Here is a 9,774-nt window from a genome sequence, read left to right on the forward strand (position 1 = left end):
CATAATCAATTTCTATAGAAAATTTCTTACAAAAATTTGTTATATCAGTCTTTAGGTTAATTAGATCATCAGAATGTCACATATCAGTTTCAAATATGTTGCCTCCCCTTCAGACTATGCGTGGGACACATCTTAGCTACTGTCAAATTCCTTAGGTTGCAATGAATTTAATCTGAGTCTCTAGTGTTCTACATCTTTTCCTAACTCTGGAATTATTTATTTTTTACTACTCACTCAAAAATATTTATTAAATGCTTCCTCCTGATACCCCCTTAGGCCAGTGATTGGAAAAGGCTGTAGATGGCTTTAGCCTCCAAAGTACTTCATTATCCTGGGTTGGTTGCATTTTATTTGCTCACACTTTTATGATAGAACGTCTTTTTAAATTAAATCCTCCTCGATTATTCCGTGGCTAGGATCCTAACTGCTAAATGTGTTCATGTTTACACATCAGAACTTTGTATTCTGTCTCTCAGATTGAGTGAATTTCTTGGCATATATTCCTTATCCTCAGTTTCTTAATCTGTAAATCAAAGAATATAAAAGTACTAAATGAAAGTACTGAAATTAAGTAAGACATGTAAAGTACTTGTCATACTGCTCAGGGCATCATAAAGTAACAATGATGTGATTATTTTTTAGATGGAAATTTACTCTTGCTGCCTATTCCTTGCATGATCCTTAACATCACGAGTGTTTGTATTGCAGTAAGATGATAGCACTGCACAGCAGTCAGAATGGCCATCATAAACAAATCAACAAACAACAAGTGCTGGTCAGGTTGTAGAGAAAAGGGAACCCTAGTGCACTGTTGGTGGGAATGCAGACTGGTGTAGCCACTGTGGAAAACAATATAGAAATTCCTCAAAAAACTAAGAATTGAACTGGCAATCCCACTGCTGGGATTATACCCTAAGAATCCTGAAACACCAATTCAAAAGAACCTATGCACCCCAATATTCATAGCAGCACAATTTACAATAGCCAAGTGCTGAAAGCAACCTAAGTGCCTGTCAGCAAATGAGTGGATCAAAAAACTGTGGTACATTTACACAATAGAATAATATGCAGCAGAAAGAAAGAAAGAGCTCCTGCCCTTCACAACAGCACAGGTGGATCTGGAGAGCATTATAGTAAGTGAAATAAGCCAGGCAGTGAAAGACAAATACCATGTGGTCTCACCTATAAGTGGAACATAATCAACAAAAAAACAAGCAAGCAAAATATAGCCAGAGACATCGAAATTAAGAACAAACTGACAGTAACCAGAGACAAGGTCAGGGATAACAGAGGAAAAATGTGAAGGACCAAATCAAGGAACATGTATAAAGGACACATGTACAAAGCCAAAGGAAGGTAAGATGGAGAGTGAGAGGTGGGGATGGCTGGGGTGGTGAGGTGGTGGGGGGAAAGTGGAGACTATACTTGAACAACAATAAAGACTGTGTTATATTTCTTACTACTTTGGTGAGCCATGCTGAGGTGCCATGTTGTTTGCCTTTCTTAACCCGACTCTTAGAGTGTAAATAAGGCACAAGGAAATGGATGTTTCTCAGGCTGCATTGTAGGAAAGAATGCTTTCTTGCTCTTTCAACTCTGTTTGCAATCCCAGTATTAGAGACACACATCTCCTTCTAGTGGACTTCAATCACTAATCTCATGAACTTCATTTTCAGAGACTATGAGCACTCTGTCCAAAATTACATAGCTGGTGATAAAGCTGGCAATAAAAACAATATAATGCATAGGACAGAAAATAGGTTTTGGGAGCCACAGCAATGGAAAAGGTTAATCAGAGGAAGAGCAAATGAAAAGATGGCTTTGGTTCCAGAAAATCTCCTGAAAAAGAGGAAGACTTAACAGGCCCTCAAAGCCACCCAGGCAAAGCAGGCAGTTTTGGAAAAGAAGGAGCAGAGGAAAGGACAAGAGATCAAGTTTAAGAGAGCAGAGTGGCTCCTGCACGATGCCTGGTGGCAACAACGTGAGAAGGTGTGCCTCAGATGACTAGAAGTGAAACCTCATAGTCTGGCAGTGCTCGCTGAACATTCCTTGGCCTTGGCTGTATCCATCCGAAGGATTAATGGAGTGAGTTAAGTGGTACAGAAGACTAATGCAGGGCTTCACCTGAAGGAGGTTTTCAGTGGTGTTTTTGTTAAAGTGATACCCCGGACCCCAAACAATAAAAACATTGCATATAATGAAAACTTATGTGACCTGGGGATATCTAAATGTGAGGTCTGTCTGGGAACTCACCTTGCAACGTGGACAAGCCAAGGTCAAGAGTAAAATTATCCATTTGACATACAACACAATGATTGAGGAACACCTGAGAAGTTTGGTGTCATTTGCTTGGAACATCTCGTTCTTGAAATTGTCTTCCCAGAGAAGAATTTCCAGGCTATCTCAGGGTTATTATGTCCTTTCCTGTTCTCACTGGCCTGTCAGGCTACCAAGATAGAACACCCTTCCTCAAGGAAGTGGGCTTACCTGGTTATTGAGGGGAGCGCATCAGTCAGCTTATCTGACAGCTGAACTGAACCCTGGATATCTGAAGGCACAATGCCTTGGAAGCATGTGTTATCCAGTATCTTCAAAGAAGATTATTTTTCTGATATATCTTCAGAAACTGGAGGGGGACGGTCAGGAGAATATGGTGATGTTCCTGGCAGGCACTTCTTACCACAGCCTAATTCCAAAGGAAAAGTTTGAGTGGTTTCCCCCTTGGTCACTGCTGCCACCTTTGAAATCAACAAAAGATTCATGCCACGGAGGAGGGCCATTTAGAAGAACACAAAAAATAGGTTTGGGAAGTATAACATTATTATATTCTTGCTTTACTATTATCTCATCTATAGCTCAAATGATTTAGTAGTCATCTCTATAGCTCAGTTTTTCTTATTAATAGGAGGAAAATTAAAAATATATTCACCATGAAAGACTGTGGTATATACCCATTGAAACAATGCACATGAAAACCTGCACAAATGTTATACCTACCACATGATTTTCTGCCTTATCATAATGCTGTCTCCTTTTTTCATTTATTTATATATTAACTTTACTACCAGTCTTAAGCAAATAATCATTTAATATTGACACTATTTCAGTCATTATAATTTAATATGTTGCCCATATTAATATTCATCTTATGGAGTAATGAATAAAACATAGTGATGGATCATTTGATACATTTATACATTTTTATTTTTAAAATATCTCTTTCAGTAAAATAATACCCACAGCCTTGGAACCCTCGAATTCCTCTCACATGCTCTTACAGCTTTATTTGAATTACTTAATCTTCTTGTAATCCAAAATATTGAATCTCAAAAACTATATTTGAAAGAATATACATTTTTATCATTGATTTTTACCATTCAAAGGTGGTTATTTATGAGATAAGTATAGATTGCTAGCATTTGGAAAAATATAACATGGGCCCTGAGTGGTGTGGCTCAGTGGACCGGGCGTCATCCTGAAAACCAAAAGGTCGCCAGCTGCATTCCTGGTCAGGGCGCATGCCTGATGGTGCGCCAGTTTCCTGGGGATCAATTACTTTCTTGCATGTCAGCATTTCTCTCCTTCTGTTTCTCTCACCCTCCCCTGTCTCTAAAATAAACAAATAAATACATAAAGAATAAACTCTGGAAACAATAACCTGGGCATACAAATTTTGTTCTATTTTTACTTGAACTTGATCATATAAAATGAACTCAGCATTATCCACTGCACCCTTCTTAAATTGCCTCATGGAAACATGTTCATTGATACATATCAATTACAATGCAAGATACAATTATTAATTCAACTTGTATCCTTTCGAATATCTCTGGTCTAATTAGATATATAATTAGAATAATTAGATAACATTTTACCTTTACAATGTTTTTGAGAGATGACCATTTTTAATCAGTGTGACATATCTGGAAATTGATACCTTCTGGGAGCCTCTAGTTTCTTATCTTCATTTATTCATTTGATATGTTGAAGGCATTAGTGAAAGAGCTTCACAGATGGGTTCTTGTTTTCATGCTTCATTTTTAAATAAAAATAAAGGTGACAACATATTAAAACAAGAATACTTGAATAATAAGGTGAATTTATGGTTCTATTCAAAGGGAGAAGTGGGAATATAAAGTGAGGTCCTGTATTCAAATAAATTTCTTCTTTTCCTACCTTTAGCACTGAGAGAAAGCATTTTTGTTTTATTTGATTTCTGAGGTAAGGAATCTTTCTTTGGTTTTGAGTAAAGAATATATTATTTAATAGTACAATCATTTCCTCTGATACAATATGGGCAGGGTAGAGTCAAAATGCAAGATACTGGTTATTCTGGGACCCCAGCTCAGCGCCATTCCCTCTCCGGGGGACCCAGCATCAGTTCAAAGCCTTCTGCTCATTCAAGTTGGAAGGAAAAAGGCAAGGTCTCTGAATTTTCTCAAGTTTCATTACTCGGTCCTCCTGATATTTTCAAGCAGAAAGTGGTGTAGTTGGAAATGAAAATTTACAGAATTCTGGACATGAGTAGCGGGGCAAAATCCAGACTGTGCTTCAAGGAGTCACTCCCAGAGCAACACCCACGAAGGGGTTTACTAGGGTCTTACCAGGCGGGTGTCGAGAAAGGATCTAGAAGCAGAGAACTCCGAGAACTGTTGAGTTCTAGTACAAACTAGCATAGCCATTACTGATGCTACTTTCTCTTCCCGCCACCACTAAATGGTGCTAAAAACTGTGTTTCTAACCCCACCAACTCAGTGACTGGAATGATGCTGTAGCAACTCCCACAGCCCCCAAAACTCTGCTTTTCCAGAGCATTCACCTAAACTTCTACCGGTTTGATTAATCACAGAAAATTTTTGCTTAAAATGAAAGTTTAGTTTATGTTAAAGATGGCAGACAAACAAAATAACAAAGCACATGTTGCTTCCTATACTCTACTGTTTCATCTTAGCTTACCTTTATTTTTATAAATATATATCATATGTAATATAATTTATATACAATTTACATATATAATTAAGAATTTGAAGTTGGTTGTTTTTCCAAATGCACTTTAATTCACTTATTTCACTATATTATGGTCTCTCTGGTTATTGAAAGACTGTGATCAGTTAAATTTATTTTCAGATAAAATTCCCTTTGTCATTGTTTTTTTAATCTCATTTGGATTCTAGATATTCATTGTGTAACATCTTAAATATGTTTTTTTTTCATTTTGTTGTTCAGAAATAGTGTCCATGGACTTTGAGAATGAATGTTTGTGAACAATTCTGGAAAAATTTTTTAACGATGTGTCTTTCACAGTTGCCTAGACAATTCTCTCTCATTCTTATGAGACACTATGTCTCATAACTTGTCACCAATTTTTATATTACTATTCTGCTTATCTTTTTTCAGCGATTATATTTTTCTTTTCTAAAAGTATTTTTTGTTTCTCTTTTCACATCTTACCATTGTTTTTCTCAGCATGGGGTTCCTGTTTTAAGAGTCTCAATTACCATTTAAAGTTCACTTACATCTTATGCTCTTTGCTGCTTTATTATGTGAAGATCTTAGAGCTCGGATTCTACAGTTTGTTATTCCTGACTCTCAGTCATAGCAAACTATTTCCTCATAACTTTTGTGATTTTCTACTGTGAACATGTATTTTGGTGAGTGGTAGAATATGAGGGAATATTCCATCTGGACTGAGTTTCTGAAGCATCTGTCCTTAGGGGTGGGTTCAATATTTGCTTCCTTAAAAGCATGCTGGTAATATCACCAACCAAATTGCCGTCTTAATTTCTCATATTTCAGAGTCTGAATGGATATTGTAAAATCATTCCTGAACATAATAGATAGATCACTATGGAATTATACATTTTAAAAGAAACTTGCTTTTCTCAATGGGAGTCCAGGCAGGGACATACAAGCTTCCTTCTCATCATCCAGTGATGGAGAATGAATTTCCATTTGTACCATTTCTCTCTGGAAAGCATCTGGCTTTGTTCAGCTACCTGCACTCCAGCTCTCTCCCCTGCACTTATTAGTAAGACCAAAGCCCTTAGGCTACTAACACACATAATTCCTCCCTCTCAACTTTCCAGGGTAGCCACAGTAATTACATTTTTGTACACATGCCTGTGACTTTCAGTTACTTCTTTGGTTGTTGTTGTTTTGCTTATAATATATTTTTTTAAGCTAGGCTATAATTTTAAATATTTTATTATGTATTTCTCTAACATTTTTATATGACCTTAGTTTTCTATAACTAGGTTTCATCTTGAGAGTATAGCAGACATAAAAGCAATGACAAGTTCTAGTATGGAGTATCTTTAACATTGACCATTCATATTTATCCAAGTAAGTAATATTCCAGAGAGCAGTAACTGTCTAACAAATTGACTATTCTTTTTAACACAAGAAAATAAACTAATTGAATGTCTTTAACTTTTTCCATAGACCTAGTTCAGCTCAGTGTCACCAATACTTGAAACAGTCTCTTCTCCTTTGGAAAGCTGAAACTCACGTTAAGCGGACATAATTTATAGCAAAATCCAACAAACATCCTTCTGTGCAGGTGAAACTCTAATTAAAGATTGGCTAACAAACAGATGGCATTATTTTAACACAGAGAAATGCTGAGAGAGACTCTCATCTCTCTCAAGAGCAGTGACAGCCTGAAATTCTTGGCTTAAATGAGACCTTGGTGATTGGAATTCATAAACCTGGACAGGAGAGAGACTCATCCACTGCCAAGTACATAAACCACCTTTAATTACAGTCACATTGCTGAAAGTTAAATAAGCTCCATGTAAGATGTAAGTAAAAAAAACCAAAAGACAGATATTTTATTTTTAAAAATTGATTTAATTATCATCAGCTTTGTCTCAATAGTGGAAAAATACTAGGGGGAGAGAAAATGCAGAAATAAACAGAGCATTGAGTTTAAAAAATAAGAGTGAATTGTAAATACATTTAATTCTTTCAGTAGGTGCTATTGACTGTACATTTAAAATGTGGCCAGAGTCTGGCCCCGTCTTAATTTTTGTTTCTTCCACTGATTTCATCTAAGACATGACCATTCTCACCATTACTATTTCAGTAACCCCCCACCAGTCTCCTTGAAAGTAGCGATACTATTCTCTAGAGTCTATTTTCAGCATACAATCTTTTTTTCCTTTAAGTCACGCAGAAACAAGAGAGAAGAATATAATAAACAACCATGAATCCAGCACCAGCCTCCAACAATGATCAACATTTTGCACTCTTGTTTTCTACCCATTGCCCCCCATCTCCCAGCCCTCCAGTGATTCCTTTAAATTTGAGGCCAGCTCAAGTTACTCTTATGCTCACACCTTTCCCAAAGCTTCCAAGCTCAGTAGAAATAGAAGTCCCAATCCTTTCAATTGCCCACACTCCCGACATGATCTTTCATCACCGACCCCTCTACCATCTCACAACTCCCCCCTCACTCTGCTCCAGCCACTGGCCTCCATGGTGTTCCTGGAACATGCTGTTCTGCTCTCACAGTGGAAATTCGCACCTGCTGCTCACCTGGCCTAAAACCTTTCTTCTCCCCACTCTCCCCTTCTGTATAAACAAATCCCTCCATTGGCATTTAAAAATTGATTTTAGAGAGATAGGAAAGGAGGAGAGACACTGAGAGAGAGAGAGAGAAAGAGAGAGAGAGAGATCAATTCGTTGTCTCCTGTATGTGCTCTGACTGGGGATCAAGCCTGCAACCTTTTGGTTTACAAGAGGACACTCCAACCAGCGGAGCCTGAGGCGCACCATTCAGGACACTCTCCTTTAGCGTGTTTGAGCCTTTGTTCGAATGTTACTTTTAAGTGCAGAATTTTCTGAATTTGAATTTGTAACCTACTTCAAGCTATCCGCTAACTACACTCTACCTCCCTCTCTTGCCTGCTTTACTTTATATCACAGCACTACCTTGTTTACTAATGAAGCCTCTATGCAGATATAGACTAAATGTCTGGGATGTACGTGGTACTTCATGAATAATTTCTGGATATTGACATTGATGCAACTGACATTGCAAGTTTTGCATGAAGTTGAAATGCTAATCATGCTCTAGTTATTGACATAACACGCTACTTTTATGTGTTTTTTAAAACCACTTCACAGCAGTCAGAATGGCCATTATAAACAAATTAACAAAAAAGTGCTGGTGAGGTTGTGGAGAAAGAAACAATGTTGGTGGGAATGCAGACTGGTGCAGCCACTGTGGAAAACAGTATGGGATTTCCTCAGAAAACTAAAGATGGAACTGTCTTTTGACCCAGCAATTCCACTGCTAGGATTATACCCTAAGAATCCTGAAACACCAAGTCAGAAAGACCTTTGTACCCCAATGTTCATAGCAGCAGAATTTACAATGGCCAAGTGATGGAAGCAACCTAAGTGCCCATCAGTAAATGAATGGATCCAAAATCTGTGGTACATTTACACAATGGAACACTACACAGCAGGAAGAAAGAAGGAACTTCTACCCTCCCAGACAGAATGGATGAAACTGGAGAGCATTATGCTAAGTGAAATAAGCCAGGAAGTAAAAGAGAAATAACATATGGTTTCACCTGTAAGTGGAATCTTATCAACAAAACAAACACCTGAGCAAATAGAACCAGAGACATTGAAATAAACAACAAACTGACAGTTACCAGAGAGAAGTGGGCAGAGGAATAATAGGGGGAGGGCCATCAGGGAACATGTATAAAGGACACATGGACAAACAAAAAGGGGTAGATTCCAGGGTGGGAGGTGGGAATGGGTGGGGCAGGGGGCAGGGGGCATGGTAGGGTAAAAATGGAGACAATTGTACTTGAACAACAATACAAAAATTAAAATAAAACCCTATAACGTATAGCTGTGTTGCCACCTAAGAGGTAAATGAGGACCTTCCTGTTCCTGTTAGCCCCTGCTATTGACAGCACCATAGACACCTTGAGAAAAACAGACCTCTTAGAAGTGTGGTATTCTGTTCCAGTTAATATTGCCAACATTTATGGTAGAAAGGAAGTGTGATGCGATGATAGTGTTTAACAATCAGATCTCTGAGGGGAAATAAAAAAGTAATAAGTAGCGTTACTAATTTCAATTTCAAAAATATTTATACATACTACCATTATGACTTGTATCTAGTTACCAGCATGAAGCCCCAGAATGTGGATTTGGGAAGTGATGTAGAATAGTATACTGTTTTAGAACTTCTCCATCATATGTGCATGGATGCATACACATACACATGTCAAGGAACATGAAGAGTCAAGATGAGGTGTGAGCAAATGATGGATTGTGGGCCAAATCTGGCTTATCACTTATTTTTGTAAATAAAAATTTTCATACACTGCCACACCCATTCACTCATGCATTATCTGTGAAAGCTCACATGCTGCAAAGTCAGAACTGAGTAGTTGTGACAGATTGTGGAGTCCACAAACCCCAAAATATCTGCTATCCTTTATGAAAAAGTTGTGCTAACCATTGGCTTAGATTATAGTAAACTACAGTAAGGTAATTAGGTATTAGTGGATTCACTTATTATTTTTGTTTTTAATATAATTTGTTTAATTGTAAGTTTATGTAATTTACTTTTTTAAAAAATAATATCTGTTTTTAGCTACCAAAACAGAAAATTCCTGAAGTATAATAATTAATTCTTTCAAGTTAGTACCAGCCAGATTCAATACACCACTGGGAAGAGGGAGTTCTTGAACCCATTTCTTTTAACTACTACTATCTTTTTTCTCAATAATATTTTGATGTACACAG

The 9,774-nt window shown here is 37.4% G+C and overlaps 1 pseudogene; it reads left to right on the plus strand.

Moving 5' to 3' along the window:
* Nucleotides 1–1,659: 1,659 nt before the first annotated feature.
* Nucleotides 1,660–2,537, plus strand: LOC119045066 (60S ribosomal protein L7-like 1; annotated as a pseudogene).
* Nucleotides 2,538–9,774: the final 7,237 nt, after the last annotated feature.

This window comes from Artibeus jamaicensis, unplaced genomic scaffold (genome assembly GCF_021234435.1).
Source record: "Artibeus jamaicensis isolate MK-2021 breed Jamaican fruit bat unplaced genomic scaffold, CSHL_Jam_final contig_384, whole genome shotgun sequence".
In the NCBI taxonomy this organism is placed as follows: Eukaryota; Metazoa; Chordata; class Mammalia; order Chiroptera; family Phyllostomidae; genus Artibeus; species Artibeus jamaicensis.